Source organism: Delphinapterus leucas, chromosome 13 (genome assembly GCF_059928025.1).
Source record: "Delphinapterus leucas isolate spDelLeu-1000000601 "Yukka" chromosome 13, BTC_Dleu_Yukka2, whole genome shotgun sequence".
In the NCBI taxonomy this organism is placed as follows: Eukaryota; Metazoa; Chordata; class Mammalia; order Artiodactyla; family Monodontidae; genus Delphinapterus; species Delphinapterus leucas.
Window position 1 is genome coordinate 81507175 of NC_143141.1, and position 26370 is coordinate 81533544.

At 37.9% G+C, this 26370-nt stretch overlaps 1 protein-coding gene across 1 annotated transcript in view; it reads right to left on the minus strand.

Annotated features, from left to right (window-relative positions):
* Positions 1–26101, minus strand: part of VSNL1 (visinin like 1) — a 100787-nt gene extending 74686 nt beyond the window's left edge. The window contains exon 1 of the mRNA XM_022554133.3: positions 25787–26101. The gene's annotated coding sequence lies outside the window, so the exon portion shown is untranslated. The remainder of the gene's footprint in view (positions 1–25786) is intronic.
* Positions 26102–26370: the final 269 nt, after the last annotated feature.

Sequence of the window (26370 nt, forward strand, 5' to 3'; positions counted from 1 at the left end):
CACACAGTAAGAAAACAGTGGGATTTGAATCCTGGAAGGTGCTTATCCACTGTTAGCTATTCTGCCTTATTAAAGGAGATGAGAAACAAGAAAGTGCTTTCCAGGGCAGAAACTGTTATTTCAATGTAAGGGTTCATTACTCTCCTTTCTGGCCTGTGTGCTGTCCTGATCTATGCATTTCTTTACCCAAGTGAGGCAACTTAAGGGTAGTGAGAGTCCTGGTCGGTTATCTCCTGGCCCCCAGGGTGTTGGGGCAGGGGCTGGTTGCTAAATACAAGGGCAGAAATTGAAGAAGCTGGGAATGTCTAGGCTAGAGCAGCAAAGACTCAAGAGAGGAAATTTGAGCTCTCTTCAAATAAGTGAAGGATTTACTGGCACAAAAACAGACTTATAGATCAGCATAACAGAACGGAGAGTCTAGAAATAGATCTGGCTACACATAATTACTTAATGTATGATCAAGGAAGATCTTTAGAACAAGGAGGAAAGGAAATGTAATTTTGTAAGGGATGCCATCATCACCACTTGATAGCAGTTAGGTGAAAAATGTAAGTCAGAACCACACCACGTACATCTTTTAAAACATCACTAACATTTGGAATAAACAGTTTAATATAAAATTAAGTCAAAGCAAACTATTAGAAACTGAAAATATGCGCTATTATATACATATACATATAGCTTTACATATAAAGCAAATACCAGTAATTAAGGAAGCCATTTGAATCAGAAAAGAGGAATGATCAGAATGTGAAAAGATAATTCATGCCAGAGTAAACACAAATAGTTAACAAAACCAGAGAAACATATTTAACCTATTTATGATGGTTAAATTAAACTTTCTAAACATAAAAGCAGTGGCAGAAACTATAAAGTATATGATTGATATATATAACTATATAAATTCAAAGTTTAGAGAGTCTAAAAACACCAGAAAAAAAGGCAAATATCAAAATGTGAAAAATACGTCACATAAATGTCATTCATGGATTAAAGGTGCTTAAAAATAAATGGGAAGAGAATATGACAGAAGGCTGGGCAATGAACACGAACAGAACAAAAGACACAGTACCAATGGCCAATTTCAATCGTTCAAATAACCTAACATGGTAAAACTGTATGTTAGTACAACCCACTAGAAAGTACTAGAAATCAAGAAGCATTAAATATCAACACCTTTGATTCCAGAGGAAGTTATCTTAAAGAAATAATCCAAGAGAAAAAAGTTGCATATAGGGATATAATTATTGCAGCTTTATTTAATAATGGTAAAAACTCTAGAACTATAACCATGTCCCATTTGGGAAATGTATAGTAAATTATGGCATGTTTACTCAATGGAATATAAAGTTGTGAATACAATGTTGAAACATGGCAAATTACTTATGATATGTTAAGTGGAAAAAGCGGACATACAATATTAAATACACATTATAATTACAACTATTTACTGAAAAAATGAAGTCAGTTGTTTTCCTGTCTTCCTCCTTACACATCAATAAAAAGTGCAGACAAAAGGACAGGCAATGGTGAGGAAAAAATAGAAAAATAGAGACTATTCCACAAAATCAAACATATTACTAGTCTGAGTTTCAGAAAGAGTGAGAAGAGAAAATATTGAGGGGAATTATCAAAGAAATTATCAAAAACAATTTGCTTATTATTACTGTTTTTTGACTTACAAAATGTTAGATTGATTTACAAAATACAGACTATGTGCAGAAACCTTGTTACGTATCAGGATATGGAGATGAATAAGAAGCTTCTTAACTCCTGTAGAAACCAATGACCCAGTGGAAGATATAAATAATATATAAAAAATTTAATGACAATTTATAATATGGAGTGATAACACATTTCTATAATGTACAAGATTCTATGGTAGCACATTAATGTTAATGGTGAGAGATCTATAAGTTACCATTTTAACTTACATTAAAATATGAGAACTTGAAAAGATCTTTCTAAAATCTAATTAATCCTCCCACTTATAAAGTTGAGAAGGCTGAGATCCAGAGAGTGTAAATAGATCCTAGTTTAGATTAATGCTTTTCTTTTCCAGATGAGAAACTGAGGCCTAGAGAAGACACAAGCTTTTTCTAAGAGTGTAGAGAATATCTATGGAAGATGTAGTTCCAGAGCCTCATCTCCTGATTGCAAATCTAACGTTCTCTTCAAATGAAACTTACACCTAGATTCCATCAACAAAAGCATGAAGTAGCTGACAGAAGAAATGAGCTACTTCTCTTCTAGAGAAGCATAAGGGAATGGAGAATAGAGGGGGCAGGACCTCATCTCTGTCTCAATAATTCAGGGAAGAGCCATGAGTTTGCAAGTCCAAGTCAGAAACTTAGGTGTCTGTATATGCTTCATCATTCCTTCTACCCTACCTAGTTCCAATTAGTCTGAAATTCTGGCAGAAGTATATTCAACAAAATTGTGTTAGGAAAATATTGTCTAAAGGGCAAAAATAAAACTAGATCCCAACCTCACAACAATCACAAAATTATATTTCAGATGGATTAAAACCAAAACTAAACAAAATGCACAAATCATGGTAAAAGGTTGATAAATATGACTATCTCAAAATTAATAACTGTTTTTAAGACAAAAGTAACCGTGGATAAAGTTAAATAAGTGACAGGCAAGGAGAAGATATCTGCAACGTATATAACAAGGGATTTGTATTCAGATTATATAAAGAATTCCAAATAATGGATGAGGAAAATATAATCCTACTGAAACACAGGTAAAGCATATGAATAGATAATTTACAGAGAAGAAAACATAAATGGCCAATAAAAAATAAGAAAATAGAAAATTACAAAGGACCATTTTTTTTATAATCAGTTTGGTAAAAATATTTTTTGAAAATATGCTGATATCAAGTGTCTTCAAAGATGTAGAAAAAATATGAATTCTTTCTAATATATTGCTCATGGGACTATTTATTGGTACATCTTCTTTGGAGAATAGTTTGGCAATATTTAATGTAGCAGAAGATGCATATGGAACATAATCCAGCAATTCCATTTCGACATACATATCCTAGAGAAACTCACACAAACACACAAGGGGACATGTGAAAAAGATGTACACTACAAGTTTACAATAGCAAATTAAAAAAAAAAAGTTACAAAAACCTAAATGTTCATCAAATAGGGAATGAGTAATTTAATTTGCAGTATAGTCACATGATGAAACACTATACGGCAGTCAAAATGAATGAATGATATATGAATAAAAACAGTGCTTTAAAAATATTTTTGAGAGAAGTGAGTTGGAGACTGACACATACAATATGACGTCATCTACTTAAATATCAAAAAGCCAAAATGATACTATAGAGATATACATATTTAGTGAAAAGAATAAATGTATTCATGAAGAAAATGCATACCAAGTTCAACAGAATGATTTTTCTGAGGAAGAAGGGAGGTGAGTGGGACTGAGAAGAAAAATGATGATAATATCAAAATGAGATGGCGTTAATATTTTTGAATGCTAGGTAGCAGGTCAATGGATATTTATTATACTATTCTCTAAATTTTTTCTGTACGTTTGAAATTTTTCACAATAAAAAATTAATATATTTTCCTTTAAAGCAGCTGGTAATTTAGATTTCTCTCTAATCCCAACTGACTTTTTCCTAGGTATACTTCGTTGCTGAAGATTAACTAATCAAATGGCTTGGGTGCCATTATGATTTTGGATAATGATGTTTTCTTCCAGCTCTTATACAGAGTAATCACGTTCATTTCAAAGAAAACATGTGGCAGAAAACTGAGGAGAAAATTGTGCCAGACTCTAAGAAGTTTACTGAATAATTTAAAGCATGTCCATTTTAAGTTTAGGAAAAAAATACATTTCTCTTATTCTCCGTTGGTAATTCTCAAGTGGTTTCATTTTTGTGATACACAAATTGGTATCATAAAGCAAAATGGAAATCAAGTTCATTTCCATAGTCTTATAACTGCTTTGTTGGTGCTACAATTGCATCGGCAGTTAACACTTTCAAGGTAGTTTTGTGCATTGCAATTACTTGTCTACTCGCCTGACTCTGCTAGACCCTTGGAACACTTTGAAGATGGGAACCCTGTCTTGCTCATCAACACCTTTACCACATGGACATTCAGTAAGTGTTTTTAAAATGATTTTATAAAATTTCAATTTTCATCTGTGAATGGGGATATTAGATACAACAGTTTAACAAAACATTTGCAAGGAATCTTGATAGGTTCTGATCTTTTGAGGCTCTCAATCAATGAAGCTGGAATGATAGTAACTCTGAGTCATCTGGTTTCCTGCCATTGTACTAAGCACATAAAATGAGTGCGGAGTTGCTTGTAGTTGCTGTTGTTGTTTTTCCAGAACTGTAAGCACGAGTATTGGCATAATTTTGTAAAGGTCACTCTGAACAGCCTCATGGAATGGTGTAATAAAGTCCACTTAATGATAAATATGCATTTCACTGCCAAAATAGAAGACAATCCTTGGCCAACTATCTAGGCATACTTTCTTTCAGCTTACAGGCTCTAGAAAAATATTTTGGGCCAGAAGAACTCAAGGAAGGTACAGAGGAGAGGTTGCCAAGCCACAGAGAAAAACTTCCTTGTTTTCCTTTTTTGAAATCTCTTTTCTAATTCATTTTTTTTCTGTTTTATTTTACTGTACTTGATATATTTCCTAAACCTAACTGAAATCCCTTCTGAAGCATGGCAGAAGCCTAGATAAAAGAAAACAGAGACGAGTATGACTTTAGAAAAACACATGATATAGTTAAAAGAATTGGTTTTAAAAAGGAATACTTAGAAGTAAAAGGGTAAACTGTATCTATACCACAACTATGTAAGAAAGTAGGCACACAGGAAAAAGATCAGAACGAAATATGTCAAATTATCACAATAATTAACTTTGAACATTAGGATGATGATTTAAATTTCTTTCTACTTTAATGTTTTCAGATTGTGAAAGACTATCTTTATAATGAAACTATACCTTATTTTTTATTTTTTTGCGGTACACGGGCCTCTCACTGCTGTGACCCCTCCAGTTGCGGAGCACAGGCTCCGGACGCGCAGGCCCAGCGGCCATGGCTCACAGGCCCAGCTGCCCCGCGGCACGCGGGATCCTCCCGAACCAGGGCACGAACCCGTGTCCCCTGCATCGGCAGGAGGACTCCCAACCACTGCGCCACCAGGGAAGCCCATATACCTTATTTTTAAAGGACTTACACATTTAGACAGTACACAGGCAATTCTCAAATGTTTAGCAATTACATATTTGCTTAGCATCTTAAAAACTGTCTTGACTGACCTAAACTTAACCAAGTTGACTGATCAATCAGTGTTCTCCCTAGAATTAAGCATACAGTACTGACTGATGCCAGGGACAGCTAAACACTCCTGGTTAGAGTGAGTTTGCCAACAGCTTAAGAGCTGGAGTCATAAAGGCCCGATCTGCTGGATGACAAAGCACAGTGTTCACTCCCTCAACGCCCCACTGTCTTTTATTAAATGGAGAAATTTTATAAACTCGCTGGTTTTGCTCTGAAGACAATGTGTGGTGTTATAGATGTATGTGAAGTGCCTGAATTACTTTTGTCACAAAATAGCTCCCTTCCCTCTTCATCTCACCTTCCTGGTTATTCCTTGCCAGATATACTGGACACATCGGTATTAATATGTCCCATCTCTTCTTTTAGCTGAGATGGTCTTATCTGTATTTCATATTCAGGGAAGTATTGTTAAGGTTTTCTTAGGCAGAGATGACCTAAAAATCCAATCAGGGCTTCCCTGGTGGCGCAATGGTTAAGAATCCACCTGCCAATGCAGGGGACACAGGTTCGAGCCCTGGTCCAGGAAGGTCGCACATGCCACAGAGCAACTAAGCCTATGAGCCACAACTACTGAGCCTGTGTGCTAGAGCCCACGCTCCACAACAAGAGAAGCCACCGCAATGAGAAGCCCGCGCACCACTAACTGCTCGCTACAACTAGAGAAAGCCCGTGCGCTGCAACTAGAGAAAGCCCGTGCGCAGCAACGAAGATCCAACGCGGCCAAAAATAAATAAATTTATAGAAAAAAAAAACCCAATCAAAGTTGGCACAGCACAGGCCAGCCGATGAGGGTGGATGGTGGGAAGAGCTCTGCAAATAGAGATAAAAGTAATCAGACTTGCTCTTTCAGGGATTTGAAAAGGAAGACAGATGGTATAGCATCCTTCATCAATAGTGACTGCAAAGCTAAACTGCAGAGAGAGAAGCTGAGATGCTATGTATAGAGAGAGGAACATCTTGGATTCCACAAGACCAAGAAAAGGAGGCAGCAGCAAATCCTCAGAGGTCTGCTGGTTCCCAATGGCTCCTTAGGTCTAGTTCTGATGTGTATTCTTAAAATAAGAATTCTTTGTATAATAATGTTCAGAGGCAGATAAATTACTTTAATGCAATGTATGCCCTGACTGGGGAGAAACTCCAGGTTCTAAACTCTAGGTTCTTTTATGCCAGAGCAGAAACAATATCTGCTTATGTAATCTCATGGCCCTGTCTAAATGCCATCATGAGGGAGCAAAAATTTATTCTTTGATTTCTAAAGAATGTGCAGTTCTTGAAGAGATCATGTTAATGGTACCTTTGCTTCTTATTTGAAACAAAAACATTTATGATCATCTGAAAGATAAAATTTGGTCTGTGGATTTCTGGGTAAAGTGTGCAAGTAGGAAAATCCACTAAATTATTGCAAAGGGTCTGTGAGTACATATGAAAACTAAGCCTTGGAAATGGAAGAGTGTGTCTTTCACATACCATTGCATTATTTTTCAAATATATGTCAACACCACTGCTATTAATAATATATAAATTTTAAGCATTACTGAATTTATAGTAGCTATTTGTCACTCTGTGTTCTTTCACTCAACTAATAATGAAATCACAATTACTAACCTTGGAAGCTTGAAAAAGTGTTGGCCTTATAAACAAGTCCTAGAGGTATAAAATAGCGCTGGAAAAATTGGGAACACCTAACACAAACTGTAGGCCTGAGGAAACCTCAATAGGTTTGAATTTATCCTCAACAGAATAGAATATTAATTCTGAAGTCTGGGAGTATTGAAGACCCTGCTGGCTGGGTTAGAGCATTTGGTGTGAGTCACATTTTTTATTCTGATGAGCATACCTATTTAGAACAACATAAAGGGAATGTTAGTTTCTCTATTAACTGCTGGGCTGTATTGTTAAGAGTCACAAAAAAATAGATACTTGACATTGGTTATCAAAAAAATAGATATATCTGAAGAATTATACCACCATCAATCCGCCCACGAACACAGTATCTTCTTCCCTCTTTTCACAAATACAGTCACGCTCCTGTATTATCTACCTCCTAAATATCACCCAAATTTGTACAAGTCTCTGAATCTGTGCTGTACCACTTCAGCCCAAGCCAATATCACTTCTCATGTGGACAATTATAACTGTCTCCAAACTGGTTTGTTTCCATCTACTTCCTCCCTAATTCATTCTCCAGAAGGATCTTTTGAAAATGCAAGTCTGATCAAGTCACTTCCTTTTTAAAACCGTCCATAGCTTCTTATTCTTCTTAGAACACAGTTTAAAGAACCCTTAACACTCCTTATAAGATTCATCGCAATATGAAACCCGGCTGCTTGCTACCTAACTCTTCAGCCTCATCTAATGCCACTCTGCCAAGTTCCTTTTTAAGCTCCAGTTTCTCACCAGGTTCAATGTCAAATCCAGCTCTTTGCACCTGCTATTACCTGTGTTGGGGGCACTCTTTCTGTACCTCCTTCACCTGGCTGACTCCCATTCTTACTTTGGATCTCAGCATAAGTCTCACTTTGTCTCTGTCCTGAATCCCTTAGATTAGGTTAGCCTCTTTGTTATACATGCCCACCAGAGCATAATCTTCCTCCTTTTTTCTTGCTGATCAATTCTTAATCATTTTCCCTACCATAAGCTCCATGAAAGAGTCTTTTTTTCCCCCCCTTCTAAATTTTTCCATTACAGGGCTTCACACATAAGCCCTCAATTAAAACCTGTTAAACTGGATTTATCAATTAATGTCTACTGAACTGGATTAACTGTCGTACTCTCACAGAAGAAACTTTCAAGTCCCAAAGAGGCAACTTAAGAAATCTATTGAAAACGGATTTCTTTCAGATAGTTATCATCCATAAGGCACTTTGCCTTTCTTATAATTTTTAATTCTAAATATTTTATCATCTTTCTTGCTATTGTGCATAGAATATTTTTCCAATTTTCATTTCTGAAAGCTTTTTTGATAGACTAAAAGAAAAGGCTATTTGTTTTTGTAACTTATCTTGCATCCAGCCTCCTTTTAAAATCTTGATTAATATTTGTTTATACTTGAAACTTTGGATTTTCTCTAAATATGCTCAGCAAAAAAAAAATGATAGCTTAATCTCTTTCTCAGTGTTTGTTCTGCTTATTTCATTTTGTAATTATATTTCTTTTGCACAAGTAAAGAACAATAGAAGTCTTTAATTTTTCTCAGAGAAGGCAAGGTATAAATGTACAGAGATAAATCTGTATCTATTCCTGAGAAAAGTGGCTCATTGTGAGATTTTTGCCCTATAACACTTATACTACTTTAAAATTCTAGTAAGAAAACATGAGATTTACCTATTACATTTGGTAAAAGCAGGTAGAGATGGAACGAACTTAGAGATATCCTAGTTTAACCCTACTCATTCTACATATGAAACTAAAGCCCAGCAAGGGAAAGTGATCTGACCAAGACAAAAAGCTAGAAGCTAAGCCCAGGCATGAATACCAAGATTTTATGACCTCTGGAACAATGTTTTTTATAAAAGACGTTGTTAATTAGAATTTTAGATGTGAATTTAAAACACTGTTTTTTGTGTGCTGATTTTTTCATATTACATTTAAAGAAATAAGTTGATAATCTAAATTAAAATATTTACTATAACTTAAAAGTTTTATTATTACTAGCACAGCAGAAGCTTCAGGTTTCCTTCAAAATCCATTTCCTTCTTCCTTAATAATAAAACCCCTAACTCATAGCAGGTGTTTTGCTAAATGTGGCTAAATTGTGGCCAATGGCATGTATGTCAATTTTCAGGAGGTCTGACTTAGGGGCGGATCCTTAAAAGGAAAGGATGCACCCTTCATCTCCCCTTCCTCCTTCTTACTGGTAGAAAGCACATGTGATGGCTGCAGCCAAGTTGGATCATGAGATGGAAGTGACATGTTAAGGATCATGGAGGTAAAGGGAAGAAGGAGGCTGAGTCCCTGAGAACTTTGTGAAGCTCCCCTATCACCCCTGGACTGCCTACCTCAAAGTCATTGTTATTTGGGGTTTTCTATCATTTTAAGCTGAATCTAATTCTAACTGGTTTGTTAGTAAATTACAAGGCTGTAAGCTCTTGCTCAAAAAAAAAAAAAAAAAGAAAGCATAATAGATGTTTAACAGAATTCTGGTTATATTCTCGAGAGCTTTAAATTTAAAATAATGATAATGACAACAATAGCTGTGAATTGACTACTGCGGGCAGACTATGGACAGCAGTTATGAAATGGGCTCTAGGGCTTCCCTGGTGGCGCAGTGGTTGAGAGTCCACCTGCCGATGCAGGGGACACGGGTTCGTGCCCCAGTCCAGGAAGATCCCACATGCTGTGGAGCGGCTGGGCCCGTGAGCCATGGCCACTGAGCCTGCGCGTCCGGAGCCTGTGCTCCGCAACGGGAGAGGCCACAACAGTGAGAGGCCTGCATACCGCAAAAAAAAAAAGAAATGGGCCCCAAAGTCAGACTTTCTGGAGTTGCCACTTATTGGCTGTGTGACAGTTGGCATGTCATCTACTGTTTCTGTTTCTAAGTCTCCATTTCCTCTTTTTTATAGTCAGAATAAAAATTCTTAGCATGATTTATGACCATTAGAAAAATAAATGCATGTAATGAAGTCAATATAAATTAACCACGTGTAGTATTATTGATCTTATCATTAGAATCACCACTACTACTACCTCTAAAGTCCAGGTATCAAATATACTTATGTAGCAATATTTACAATTGAATTACCATGATAATACTGTCTCATAGGTATCATTTTCTAAATTTCAAGAAAAAATGATTCACATCATTTGGAATATTTTGTGATAGAGCCTGATTACAAAATCCACATTGCTCTCCATTACATTTGATCAAGATTCTATCACCCTTTAACACATTATGTCAGACACACGCATTTGAAAGTATTTTCTTACAGTTATTGTATACTTTATTTTGGTTCCTGCTCCCTCTGTCAATAATAGTATCCCTTACTCCTCTTTCCCACTGTCTTCCTAATTCCTAATCTTGGCATCCCTGAAATTATCCCACCTCCAACCCTTATCCTATGGAGTTTTTGGGTCTGCGTGCCCCAGAAATGCTCCCACGGCACATGCTGCTCCTCTCATGATTGTTCTTATCAGACTACCAATTATCTGTCTCCACCCACATGTCTATATCACATGAAAACAACCAAGGGTTTGGGAAGAGTACCTGACACACAGGTGCTTGCAGATTTCTTTATCTGGAAACTATTCCAGTGAACTATGCATCAAAGAGTATGGTTCTCTTGGAGATGTGCTCTCAACAAAAGCTCTGTTGTCCTCATTATTGGGGGGCTTGTGAGTGATGGATAAAAGTAGGAGATGCTAAAAGCTGGGAGCAAGACCCACTCCTCTCTTCTCAAAGAGAAAGGGAGCAGTCGTCTCCTTCTTAAGACCCAGCCACTGTAAACATGTCATAGCAATCCCAGGAGGGTGAGTTGGAAATGTAGACCTCAGTGGATTTCCCTGGAATCTATTACTTCAAGCAGCTCACAACAGGTCTCCCTGTTACATTTTCTTACAGCATCATGTATTTTTCTTCCATGGTACTTAATCTTATTTGCAATTGTATGCTATTTTGTGATTAATTGTTTAATATCTGTTTCTCTAACTAGACTCCGATCTTCATGAGGGAAGAGATTATGGCTGTTTTAGTTTACCCTGTGTATTGAGTACTAAGCAAACAATTGATGTTCTATAGGTATTTGTTGAAAGAGTGAATGAATCAGTGAAACACAGAGATGGTACTTCATGGAAAAGCAACAGAGTGAACTAAAAGCAACAAGGTGAAGTAAGTGGACAGAGCACAGATCTGATAATAAAGGCAAAGTATGTTATTAAAACCTATATAAAATAATGTTCTGGGATGTTAGCCTAGATTCATCTCTCTTTCCTGTTTCCTGCTCCAAAACCAAGTGACAGACATGATGACGTTTCAGGGAATTGCAGGTAGGTTTTGATCAGAAGAGGCTTTTCAGAGCTTCTGAAAGGAATACAGCCATCTGCTCATAAAGTAGGCTCCGAAAACTACAAACTAGTTTTGATGAATTTTCCGCAAAGTACTAAACGTTATGACTCTTCAGGCCTACTATTTCTCTAGAATCCCATTCTCTGTCACTAAGCAGCAAAGCCTGGGTTCAAAGAAAGTACTCACTCTGCTAGTGATGCCCAGAAATCTACACCAAGGACATTGTCCAGTCCATCCTTAAAATGGCAGTGAACTTTGTGCACAAAGATATTCCATTCAGTGATATTTAAAAAGTTAGTGGCTTCCCTGGTGGTGCAGTGGTTGAGAGTCCGCCTGCCGATGCAGGGGACACGGGTTCATGCCCGGGTCTGGGAAGATCTCACATGCCGCAGAGCGGCTAGGCCCGTGAGCCGTGGCCGCTGGGCCTGTGCTCCGCAACGGGAGAGGCCACAACAGTGAGAGGCCCGTGTACCACAAAAAAAAAAAAAAAAGAAGTTAAAATGTGTAACAGTAAGAGAATAGTGAAGTAAACCCTGTCTATGCATATGGTGGAGTGTAATGTCTTAAAATTACATCTGTGAAGAGTTTTAATTGCAAGGGTGGTGCTAAGGAAAAGAAAAGTAGAATACAAATTTTAAAGAAATGAGTAGTCTCAATTAGAAAACAATATAAAGGAGGACAATATAACCTATAAATAATACATTGTAGGTGATTTTTATTTTCTCTGATTTTTCTTTTGTTTTCTGATTTTATTTTTTCTATGTTTTGCTTTCTAATTTTTCTACAGTGAGTAAACATTATTCTTTTTATTCAGAAAAAGTAATTAAAAAGAGCAAATTCCCAGCTTTCAATGAAGCTCACTTAAGAGCTGTCATATAAGAGTAGGGGCTTGAAGTACCACATTTGTTCAATGAATTACCTGGAATGCCAACAGCAGCCCTCTTTAGTTCTAGTTTTTGGAGTTTTGTCAACTGAGTTTTTAAAATTAGATTAAAAAAGTTTTTTGAAAGAAAAAAGCAATCTCTCCTTCACTTAATTAAAAAAGAAAAATTCTACGCTCATATCTAATCCTGGACAACCACAAAACTGGAATATTCTCACTGTTATAATGAGGCAGACTCAATCACCATGTTAACAATCAGTGGAGTCCAAGTTAGACTCAAATTCAGAGAAATAACACGATTCTTGATTATCTACCATAGGAACCAATAACAAATAAAAATTTGGAGAAGCTAGCTGGAATGCTGTATGAATTTTTAGCCTTCCTTCTATTGTATTACCTCCCAGTGAGTTTCATTTCACAGGTGTATAGCCTTATAAACCTATTACAAAAATCTGAGTACTCTTTACCAGCAACCTCTGGTTGGCATTTTAGGAAATGGTTCCCACATAACATAGAAGAAACTGCTCACTTTACATATTCTAATAAGCAGGCATAAGCACTATAGAAACATTACGTTACTGTCTATGAGTTACTGGCTGTGAGTCTTTATAAATACAATGTTCTGAGTTCAAACATCCATGTTCTAGAATAAAGTACCCATTAACTTCACAAATGGTTTAGATGTACCCAATTCAGGAGGTGGCCTGTCAGTTGTACTTAGTTCTATACTTCTTGATTATGAATTCATTTAATTTCTCAATTTAAATTAAAAGCTCTTTGAGAATAGCAAATACCACTTTATTATTAAAATTTGATGGTCAATTAAATGATAGGTTTCTGCTAGGCATTTTTTTTTTTTTTTTTGCGGTACGCGGGCCTCTCACTGTCGTGGCCTCTCCCATTGCGGAGCACAGGCTCGGGACATGCAGGCTCAGTGGCCATGGCTCACGGGCCCAGCTGCTCCGCGGCATGTGGGATCTTCCCGGACCGGGGCACGAACCCGCGTCCCCTGCATGGGCAGGCGGACTTCCAACCACTGCACCACCAGGGAAGCCCCTGCTAGGCATTTAATATGTATTACCTCTGGTTTTCACAACAATTTTGTGAGACAGGTTATAATTTACATTCAATATAGACCTTACAATCATTTTCCTGAACTTGAGATCGTTTTAAAGTCACAAATTTCCTTCCTTTTGATGTGGGAAACCATATAGAACATGTCAGTGGGAGGATTCAGAGCTATTAATCACTAGCCACTCTGGCAAAACTGTGGTCAAATTTCAATCCAGAAACAAAATGGGAGTGATCTCAAAGAATCAGTAGCCAAAGTACTCCAAGAAGTTTCCTCAAGCTTTTTGGCCTAGTATACCATTTTTTTTCCTTTAAATTCTTTTAAGAAAGGAAACTAAAATTCACTAAAATCCTTGTATATGCCAGAGACTGTTCTAAGTGCTTTCATAGACATTATGTTATTAATCCTTGAAATTAATCTCAGGAATATAATTCTTGTTTTCCAAAAGTAAGATAACTTGTTCAGAGCAACTACCCTCATCTTTGAAGTCATGTCTCTTTTATCCATACCATACTTCCCTCTACTGAGAAACATGTCTTATATAAATGTCTTATGCAAAACAGGATGTTGTCTACTAGCCAACTGGGATGTGTAGACCTTATTTGGATCCTGATTCAGAAAAACTATAACAATACTTACGAGCTTGAACATTGACTAGATATTTGATGATATTAAATAATTTGGGGGGTACATAACGGTATTGTGGACATGTTTTAAAGAGTCCTTATAGATACATATATAAAAATTTATAGATGCAATGATATAGTGTCTTAATTTGTTCAAACTAAACCACTGGAGGGGGAAGGATGGATACAGAAGTGAAGTAAAGTGACTTTAATAATGGTTAAAGCTGGGTGATGGGTACATGGGCATTATTACATCATTCTCTTCAAATGTGTATGCTTTCCATAATCAAAAAGTTTTAAAAAAGAGGGGAAAAAAAGCCTGTGTAGAAAGGTAGAGAGAGTCCTGGGTTTAAATAACACCTTTATCACATGGTAGCTGTGTCACCTTGAACAAATTACTTTCTGAGACACAGTTTCTCAGTCATAAAATGAAGCTTACCTTGCAGACACTTACCTTGCAAAGCTATAATGTGGATTCAATGAAGTGATGTGTGTAAATATCCAACACAGTGCCCTATACACTCTAAATTCTTTACACCAGTGGTCCCCAATCTTTTTGGCACCAGGGACCGGTTTTGTGGAAGACAATTTTTCTATGGACCAGGGGTGGGGATGGTCTTGGGATGATTCAAGTGTATTACATTTATTTTGCACTTTATTTCTATTATTATTACATTGTAATATATAATGAAATAATTATACAACTCATCATAATGCTGACAGGAGGCAGAGCTCAGGCAGTAATGCGAGTCATGGGGAGCGGCTATAAATACAGATGGAGCTTCGCTTGCTCACCCGCTGCTCACCTCCTGCTGTGGGGCCCAGTTCCTAACAGGTCACAGACCAGCACCAGTCTGTGGCCCGGGGGTTGGGGACCCCTGCTTTACACCATAACTATTTAATGTTATTACAAAGTATAAATTATCTCTGTTTTCATTTCCTTGCTCTCCTGACTTAGCCTAGAGATAACTTCCAATATTCAGATGAATCTGATCTTGGTTAAGAGCCAAAGATGAATGATATAAGCCCTCTGTGTACATGGTCATCTACAGAGCACCTCTTTGGAAGAATGTCTCTTTTCCAATCTCTCCTGTACCACTGGTGACCTGGATCCAGACCACCTTCCTCTGCCACTCCAGTTCACACCAGTTGCTTCTTTCTAATACCTACACCAGCAATTCTGGCCTACACCTCTTGTTTTATGAATGAATCATATGCTATTTTGTATTCTTCCTTTTATAACCAGTTTATTGAATGGGTTAGCTATATAGCTTTATTTTCTCATCACTGCCTCAAATATGCTCTTCTGTGTCTCCCTTTCCCCTTCCAGGATGATATTTTGGGCTGATCTATATCTTTTCAGGTAACAGAAAAGTGGTTGTTTCTAAGGTATTAAAAATTTCAGTCTAATTTAAATGTAAATTTCCACTATATATCTAACCCGATCTCTCCTTTCTCAGGTCAATTTTGAACTAAGCAGTGGAGAAGAGATTGTAATCTGTTCTTTATCCTGCTTGCTTCCCTCCTCCATCGTTTGCTCTGCTTCTCTAGGGAGGCGGGCAAGAAAAGGAGGTGAGATAGGAAATGGGCAAAGTCTTACTTGACTGGTACTGGTGTAACCTGGTCATTGACACCCTTTGTGAGTCAGATGCCCAGATGCTGCTTCTCATAATCCTGGGTGTTTGTGAATTCTTTAATACCTCCTGATTAGAAATTTACAAACTTTACAACTTATTGATGGGGCAATGTACACTTGACTTGCTACCACTCCTATTCAACTACCCTCCAGTGGCACACCTCTCTAAAAGGGACCTAAATATTTACCAGACATATCTCCTTTCAAGGAACTTCCAGTTTCATAGGACAGCTGGCACATATACAGGTGACTATGAGTCCAGATGTGATAAGAAGCCTGAGAGATAACTCTTGGCTAGGATGACTAGAGAAGGATCCCTAGGAAAGAATCAGATTTTGATCATCAGGGCTGTGGAAGCTCATGAGAAATGATTTCCATTGTCCCTGAGGAGAAGCCATTGTCCCTGCTGGAACGCACTAAGAGGCACAGAGCTTGTCTAAAATGGATTCCCTTTGGACACATGCACATGTGGGTCTCTTTTGTTTCTTCCATCAGTTTTCCCTGCCCTTACATTGTTCAGATCTACATATACCTGCTGAATCCAGGAATGGAAGGCCCAGTTATTCTGATAGACCTCTTTACCCCATTAGGATAAAAATCTTATTTCCAAAGCTTCCCTGCTGGAACAAACACATGGGCATGCCATGGTTGCCATTCTTTCCACTAGACTCTCTCTGAAAATTGAGACATGCTTACTCCACTGAAAAATGCTATGGGCTCAACTACAACATGAGAAATCCTGAGAAAAATATAAAAGATATAGATGTAGCTCAAATCTTAAATAATTTAGGTTTTCCCTCCAGAATTATTTTATTTCGAAATCACGTTTTCAGTTTAACTGTGTAAAAACCTGGTTACAGTTATCATGTATTTGTTTTTCTATCCCAGGAGCTGAGGTGGGGGAGGATAGGGGACAGGGGACTTATTTTGGCAGACATACCTCAATGCAATAATTTGCACAAGATCAGTACTTTGATTCTTAAATTATCTTTTAAAATAAAAGATAAACTAAAATTCTAAAGTTGAATAATAATTATAAATTTCTTACCATTACATGGCACTATACAATCCACAGAGTAAGTTCAAAGTCATATCAATTTCACAATAACTCCTAACTAGAGAGGGTAGGCAATCTCATATCTATTTTCACATGACAAAACTAAAACCCAGAGAAGTAAAGTAACTTTTCCAGGATTTCACACTTATGATACCTAAAACATGGCTGTGATGCCTAAAACACACAATTAATGACTCCTAGTCTTAATGTACTTTCCATTACATAGTTCAGTTTTTGTCCTTCTTTTCTGACTGGATTCTTCAGAACTACAGTAAGATGGTAACAAGCATATTTCAACATGAGTTCTCTGTGCAAACAGGTTTGGAAACATAAGATTAAGCGAAGTAAGCAGATACTGGGTCTTTACAACAGGACCACTCAGATTTATTATTAATATGAAAATATGCACTGAAAATATTTAAGAGTGGGGTGTAGGAAGCACTATTTACCTCGAAAAACGTTTCCACAAAACTCTTTGAGGGGAAATAACTATCAGTGTCTTGGAAATATTTCTTTAAAGAAACAAAGTCTAGGGCTTCCCTGGTGGCGCAGTGGTTGAGAGTCCGCCTGCCGATGTAGGGGACACGGGTTCGTGCCCCGGTCCGGGAAGATCCCACACGCCATGGAGCGGCTGGGCCCATGAGCCATGGCCGCTGAGCCTGCGCGTCTGGAGCCTGTGCTCCACAACGGGAGAGGCCACAACAGTGACAGGCCCGCGTACCGCAAAAAAATAATAATAATAAAATAAAATAAATAAAAAGAAACAAAGTCTAAAATGTCCTTACCACCAAATTTAAACCACCTTCCCTTTCAACTCTGCCACTTCACCTAGAATGAGAAAACTTTCAAAAGTGCTTCCTTTTAATGCCATCTCAAAAGTGCTGATTTGTTATAAAGATATTTGCTCTTAAATATTTTGCTTAAAATGTAAAACAATCTATGACAGTATATTGAGCTTATTGTGTGCCTATCATGTATATGCATATGTATGTAGGTAGGTAGGTATGTATCTGTATGTAGCTGCACCTCTCCCTCACCCTTGCTTTGAGAACCGTTCTCTGCTCTTGGCCAACATGCATTAGTGCACACTTCTACAAATGCTCAACAAACAAAGGCTCTGAGAGGCCAACCCTGCCTCGAACATGCTCTGCAATAGTATTGTGTGCTCCACTAAGGATTCCCTTTCTGCCATTTATTTGATGTTATCTGATGGACCAAAAATATGTAAGTTTGATAATGCCAGACCTGACACAAAGAAGTGAAGTAAGGATGTCATTAGAATGTTTCAAACGCACTCGGCACCTCAGAAAAAGGTAAAGGAAGGAGAAGATAAAGGTTGGAAGATAATTAAAGGTTAGCAGATATCCTCCAACATAATTTATGAAGAGCATTATAAATCACTGGATGGGGATGGATTGTTCATTAACTGAACATTAGTCAATAAAAGCTTTGGGAACTTTAGTAGGAGGCATGTCTTAAATGAATGGAGAACTTTTCCAAACAGATGCAGGAACACGGGTCTATGCTAAGGCATTGATTCATTCAGTATACCTTCTCTAGGACCACACTCACCATGCTACCTGGGATATGTGTGTATTAGCTATTATTTAACCACCAGAAAATTAGGACAAATATACCTGGAAAGAGCAGAACACCTAAGTGTCCTGCTAGGAGAAATGGTGAAATGCAGGAGGGAAGGTAGAGGTCCGAAGGGATGGATATACATATATATATATATATATATATATATATCTTAAGGACACCATATATATATATATATATATATATATATAAAGATTCCTATAAGGTAAATATATGAGCCCATTTCACAAGTGAGAAAAAAAGCCCCCCAAATTAATTAGAATCAAAAGTCCTACCCAATTCTGTGAATCATCCAATACTCCTACTATACAAAATAATCTCAGAATTTAGGTGCAACTTTTGTAGACTTCAAAAGGAGAAAAGGATGCTCCTTTTTAACTCCAGATAAGAAATATACTTGAAATTCCTTAGTAAGTGGGGCAGGAAATAGGGGGAGAAGGGAGGAAAAAGCTGAGGAGAAGTGAAAAGGCTCTTAGAAGACCTAAAGACAGTAAGGTCATTTTGGATTTGTGTGTGTGTGTGTATGTGTATAGGGGTTGGAAACACGTTTTCAGGGATTAGGAGGTATATTTTCCTTATCATAAAAGCCCTAGGAGAAAAAAATGAAGGAGTAGATTGTATGATCATATGAGTCCTCCCACAGATACATTTGAAAGATTAGTCATGAAATTAGTTGGAGTAATAAGGGAGGTGAGCAGAGAGTATCAGACAGAAATCTCTTTTTTGGAAGATATTAAAGGATAGAAGTATCATCATATAATATTTAAATCAAAGGCAAAGCTCTTGAAATATTTTCACTGAGTTTCAGTGACCCACTGGAGGCTAGGGTGGGAGGCAAGGGCCACATTATTTAGCTACATTGGAAAATAATTAATATATGACCTTAAAATGTATTCAATAAGGAAACAAGCTTAAAAATGTCCTCTTATTACCATATTCTGTTGTGTCTAATTATATGCTGGTATTATATGGTAGGGAGATGGTGGTAAAGAAAAGGCATAATGGAAATGGGATGCATTTAAAGAAAGAATGAGAGAAATGGGAAGTTTGAGGTCTCAGTGTAGGTACTTCTTCTAGAAATTTTTTCCTCTGTGCATCTATACCATATTTTTATTTCACTTGACGTACTGAACTGTACTTATCTTCCTCATTAGGAATAACTTCCTTGAAGGCTGACATTGTATTTTATTTAATGCTGATTCCACAGTGACTACACAGTGCTTGGCACACTTACTTAATAGATATTTGTTTTACAAGGTAGGTTAAGCATTGTTAACTGTTCCTTATTCAGAGGTTCCATTATGAGTAGAATTACTACAGCTCAGAGACTAAAGTGGTTTAGGAACCATTGATTTCTGATGAAAGGAATGATAGTGATGACAATGACAATCATTAATTGCACACTTTCAATAATGAGGCATTATATTATATCCTTTAATACATAGTCTTCTGTTCTCTGTTCAAGAATCCTGTGAATTACTATTTTAAATGGAAACTGAGGCTAAGAGGTTAAACAACGTATTCAAGGTCACAGAACTAATAAACTGTGGAACTGGGGATTTTTATCTAAATGTATCTAGCTTGAAAACTCTTGTTTTAGATTTCCTCCTATAGTTTCTTTTGAGTCAACTGAAACCTTCGTGAGGGTTGAGGAATTTTTCCATTTACTAACTAAAAATGGGGGAAGACTGGATGGTTTTCACCTCACTCTGAGGAATAAATACCTTTATAAACATTTAAAAGAAAAACTAACGATTCTGTTTAGAAGTTAAACTTATTTCACAATTTCTTTTTTATTTTTCATAAAATTTCCCATATGAGTAAGACAAACACCAAGCACCTTATGTATAAATTTAAGAAACACTTGAACTTCTGGAATAAACAAAATTGACAGTCTTTCATTAACTCATAACGTCAAAAGCCAAAGAATTCCAGAAGTTGCTAATTGAAAATCAGACTTGTACAGCACTATTTCATACATTAAAAATGAAATATTATATTAGTAAACATGTCAACTTTATTGATAATGCTTAATGGGCCTCCAATGGGAAATTTCACTCAATTTAAGATTGGGTTTCAAGAAATCAGAAATAAACATGCTAATCACAAATTAATAAAGCCAAGGCAAAATGTAAAACACCAGACTCCAGCAGCACCAGAATCTACTATTCTAAGAAGCCTTCAAATGCAATAAACATTCTAAAGTATGATACAACAGAAATATTAGTATCTAGTTGTTCACACTGGAAAAAATTTACCGAGGCTACAAAGACATTTAACGTGTTAATAATTGGCAAAAAATCTATTTACATTCAGCTCTTCAAAAGTTTCAGAGCCCAAGAGATAATAAACAAGATCCAAAGAAAGGAGAAAAAGATACACTTAAAGTGACAGATTTCTTTTTCAGAAAAATCCCTATTTGAGCAAGAATAAAGAAAAACAGTATTCATTCTATAGATCTATAATAATTGCAAGTAAATTTAACTGATTTGTTAACACTTTGCCTTTTATGAGCAATACTTCAAAAAAATGAAATCTTTTCAATTAAGAGAGTCCTTCTTTCTATAAAAACTTTGGCAATTATTGCATTAGATATATTGAGCTTGAAGGCTACTTGGTGAATGAGAGTACTCCAAGTCTTAATTGTAATATAGAACAAAAGGAAATAGGTTGTTCACCTGAAAATAATACAAGAAAGGGTTAGAAATGCAGTGCATTGTCTTAAAAAAACCCAAAGAAACAATTGATGGCTACACAGCAGGTCATCTGTGTTAGAACTGCAGTAAAGGAAGGCAGTGGAGAAATCCAGAGAAAACGAAAGAATCATGGACAAATTATCTGACTTGCATGCTTTAAGTTAGCTGATAAGGGTATAGAACATCTCTTTAATGTATTCACAGACACCTTATTATTAAAGTGTCAAACCTCTTTGAGGATTCTTCAGTAATTTGCTATTCCATTTCTGTTTCATTCATTAAGCAGTTTCTAAAGCACCCCCAAGATCCCATTTGTGGAGTTCTCAATGAATGAAGCTGGAAGCAACTCAAACTATTTTGATTCACTTAAAAGAGCATAAGCCGTCTTTAGAAACAAACTGTAAATGAGAAATCTCAAACTGTAAATGAGAAGTGTTATGGTCCCTTCACAATGTGAACACATTAAAATAATTCCATAGCTTGAGACCCATGATCTAAATAATTGGTACACATATCTACCATAGTCTAGATTTACATATTGATATCAATTCTTATAAATAGGTAAAAATAATATACATTTTTACTTATTAAGAAATAAAAGGGAGTATACTCTGTAAGTAGATTAAAAAGCATGCTTAAAGGTATTAATATAGTGCTTTTATGTCTTCACTGAAAGTAAAGTATAGAATAACTTTTAGTCTAGATTTTCCTTTTAGTAACATAAAGATATTTAAAGCAATTCTAATTCTGTGCATGATTTTAGTATAAATGATTTAATTTCTTGACGTAATTAACAAGTTACATGTAACTGATTCTTATGAGAACAAATATTTAATTGAGAAATATTACAGAGTATCTATAAAAGACATTGTATAGATATTGTGGAAATATGAAAAAAGATCATTAAAATCTCTGCCCTTGTGAAATGTGCTTTCACTTTGCAGATATGTCTTTAAGATAAAAATGTTCCTTACTCTACTATATTTTTAACGTGCTGAAGGGATGGATTAGGTAACTTATATGGATCCCATCCAGTTCATATACTCTATAAATTATGTGAATTAACCACTGGGATAGTAGAAATATCACTCATTTATTAATTTATCTCTGCACCATTTGATACTTTAGAAAATTAATATATTTATATCTACTAAATGCAACTGAGATGGACATTGTCAATTTCAACCTTAGATTAACTGAATGGGATCCCCTCGATAAGAAGAACCTTCCTATCTTCCTAAAGAATCACTAATCGTAGGAGCATAATAATTACTCCATACAAAGAAAAAGACGTTTAGAACAACATTAAATATATTTTGCTCTTGCGAATTAGGAAACCGCACATTTCATATCGATATTATACTGTCATTCTATGAAATTCCACAGGGAGCTCCTCAGCAATGTTTGGAATCCATACCTATATACAATCCAAATAGAAAACCCATAGCTTGCCCAGGACAACATTCCTAACCATGCTATCCTATTACAGAATGAGATTCATGGCACAGCAAATCAAAGCCGGACGCTTAGCAGCTACAAGTCTCTGATATCTGCAGAAGCTATGTGGTGTTCACGATAGCTTGGACATGCCTGTTTTCAGAACAGGATAGCAAGACGAGGTGACATCTGACCCAAGAGCATCTGTTAGGGACAGACTCTACGGGACAGAGCTTCAGTAAAGGTTTACTGTGAGGGAAGTGGTTAAATTGAACTGTTGATTGGGGAATGTGTTGAGAAACTCACCACCTTGCTTCCTTAGCTTCCTCAACAATTTCCAAGTGTATTTAGCTTATCTCTCAAACGAGGAAGAGACGCAGACTTTGTCTTTCTCAAGCCTCCACTAATGTTTCAGCTTTTTCAGGTAAGAATTCCTGGCATTTCCCCAAAGGGGACATTTGTGATGGTTTCAGTCTCTTTCTGAGTGCCTGCAAGAAGCGACAGGAATGCCTGGATTCTCTTTAAAAGGCCTAGAGCTTTATTGCACAGGCACTCAGGAAATGTTTATGAAAGGGAGGAAATGAGGGAGAAATAGAGAAAGCAAATGAACAGAAAGGAGAAAAAAAAGAAGGAAAGAGAAGGGCCAATTAGGCAGGTATTATTGCCTGCTTTGCAGTCCCTGTCCAGCAAGACGGCACTTTAAAAGCTCTAAAGGTTTTAAAAAGCTGCACTGCTCTCCTCTACAGCGCCTGCTTCAGGTAGAATGATTCGGGCGTCTTCCTTCAGTCTTCCCGCCCAGCCCCCAGCCCCTTTCTCTGCAGGTGGCTTCATCTGGAGCATTTCCGTGAAGGCTGGAGACAGGCAGCTCTGATTTGGGTTCTGCCTTCTAGGAGCCAAAGGAGAGCTGGCAGAGCCTGCTGTGTGTTTACACTGCAGCTTCCTCACTCCACTAGGTCCCAGTGCCTGTAGCTGCAGCAGTGCTGGAGGAGGTGAGACAGGTAGAAAAGAGGGAAGGCACCTACAGTTTCTCAGAAGGCTGGATTCCTTAAAGGATCCTGGGGAATAGAGCAGAGAGGGGATACAAATGGGCCTGGACAGTTTTCAAACAGGAGCTGAAGATTCCAACTGGTTTGCCAGTTCTCTTCAAAAACTTGAAGAATTCTAAAGAAATGGACTGAGAAGCTAGGAAGGCCAGACTAAACATCTAATGAGGTGGGTATATCAGAAGTGAGGGACAATAGTAAAAAGAGACAGAGACCTTACCAAAAAAAAAAAAAAGCAAGGCAGAGAAGAGAGATGCGATGGTATGAAAAGGGACCCTGGGACTCTCTCGACAGATGTGCTGGGAAGCAGGCAATTATTTATGTCCTTGAGGATGCTGTACGTACAGAGAGAAGGGAACACTTCCACTCAATAATACGATTTAATTCTTTATTCCATAGACTAGAAGTTAATTGACTTTCCCCTAGCTCCATGGCTCTGAGCCCCAATGTTCTCATCTGTAAAACAACAGGTTTGGACTAGATGCTTTCGAAGGTCTCTGCCCAATGTTTTCCTCTATAACTGTCAGCCTATGAAGCAAGGTATCTGAGAGCAAACATCTATGAGCTTTCACACCAGGTTTCCCCTTCTTTCTCCACCACCCATTTATCAATGCAGCGCTACACCTGCACTATTCAGGGAGCTGATTCCAATTTTCAGGATTGACGAGGAGTATGGCTCAATTATGACAAATGATTGGTCCTTCTGCCCTGGAGTAAAGAAGGGAGGGACAGAGAAGGCAGTATGATTTACACTTTGGGTTTCCAAGGAGAGGATATTCTCGAATTTTCTATGTCAAATTTCATCCACTTAAATAAATTATAAATTCCTTCAAAGGGTTCCAGATAGTCAGACTGACTGAAGAGCCAAAAGTCCTATAATGATCTATCCTATTTGGGGCAAAATTTATTTCATTTCATCCCAGATATTGGATCTACTTTTTCCATGGAAATCCAGCACACACTGGTCATGCTCTTCTCTTGTCTGCCTGCCTCATGCCCTTCTGCCAGCCTGCTTCAGTGCAGCATTTTCTGGGGTTATTAACACCCAAGTTTAATGAGAGTATACTCATGAGTGAGGTGTTCAATGAAGCAGGACGCCCCTCGCCCCCCACCAGCCACAACACACATATGTAGGCAGTTTAAATGGCAGTGAGGATAAAATGTGTCTTCCCAAGAGTTTCATTTTTAATTTGCCTCAACGTGAAACCCCTTTAAATTGAAAAAATTAATATGTAGAAACACAACTCCCTTGCTCCTCCTGTCTTCAAGTGGGCTATGACACACAGATAGTATACACTTGTTTTTACTACACCCACTAGCATTTCCATTTCATTTCAGTCTCCAAAACATGGCCAGGAGGACAACTCTAGAAAAATGGATTCCCACTCTGACATCTCACAGGGCACTGATCCGTGCAGTGCTGAGCGCCCCCAGGGAGCATCACCATTTCCTGCCCCCTCCCCCAATTCACCAGAGCCCCTGATTTCCACGGGGGGTTGACCTTGCAAAGACCCTTCTTCCGTTTCTGGGCAAGGAAGAACCCATTTTAACTCAAAACACAGAACGACCTTTTCTCCTTTAAAGAAACACTACCAAAGGTAAAACATCTGGGTTTACATTTTTCAACCCTGCATTCCGGAATGCGAATACAGGAAGCAAAGGCAGGTAACTAGTTTGGATCTGACGATCCCCATTCAGAGGCTCTGAGTCTCAGACTCTGTTCAGAATAGACCGGGCTGACAGGGCGGTTGAACATCTTTCCTTTTTTTGCCCATTCACCATCGTGATGAAAAATCAAAACCGAAAAATTATCTACTCATTTCTAAATACTAACAGAGAAATGTGCTTCTAGCGCCTAGCTCTGTGGTTCTAAACACTAACATCCCACTTGGAAACCAACCCTGGTTTCCACACCATCTCGTCCACTCAGTTTTACTTAGCAAACACGTTCGCTGCTCTTCCACGGTGAAAAAAATGGTGCACCAGCCCCACGGATGACAGTTTGGTACTTGACTGCAACCGCTCAAGAGTTTTATCAGCACCCGGAAAACTTCACAGTCGGTCAATTAGCTACTTAAATCTGTGTAAGGAAATCTGCCTACTTAGCGACAAACTTAAAAAGCACCTCTGTTGCACCTATCTTAAATCTAGCCTAAGACAATCCCCCAAACACGCTGCATATAAACATTCCCCCTTCCCCCGCCCCCGTTATTCCAAAAGGTCCCTCATGGACTAACAGTACGTTCATATCACCAGCATTAACCAAAGCAATTGTCACCGTGCATTTAGATGTATCTATGCAAAGCAAAGTAAGTGACAATAGCCAAAGCATCTCCCAGACAACTGGCTGCACTACACATGCAGAAATGCCACGAAGATCGTATTTTCTACTTACTGTTATAGCGCTGCCCACGGTCACTTAGCGAAAATGATAAAACTCAACAGTTCTTTGTAAATAAATATATGTACATATATTTAATTCGGATAAACGGTTAAGCCGTCTCCGTGTATGGTTCCCTCACGCTCTTTTTTTCTGTGGAGCTCTAGACTGCTTAAATCCCTCTTGAATCGCGCCTTGCAAGCCCAGCAGTCGCCGCAGCACGCTCCGGTAAGTCTCTGCTGCAGACTGGGAATCCCATAGAAAACCTAGGGTCCCTGGAGCCGGATGCGCAGGCGCTGGAGCCGCCGCCTCTCCAGGCACCCCCTCCCCTTTCCCCTCCTTCCTCCTCCCCCCTCCCTCCTCCCTCCTCCTCCGGGCTCCGCAGCCCGGCTTGGAGAGATCTGGCGCCGTGACCAAAAGCAGTCAGGCATTGGCGCATGCTCAGTTGGAGGGGCTCGGAGCTTCCGAGAGTGGATTCCCTGTCTCCAGATTTTAGCAGAAACTCAAAAGGAAAGTAGCTAAGAAAAGGGAGCCTGGCCACTCGAGCAACCTTCACCTGGGCTGGCAGAGCGGGCTAGGCTCACCACGCCCCGCGGTTA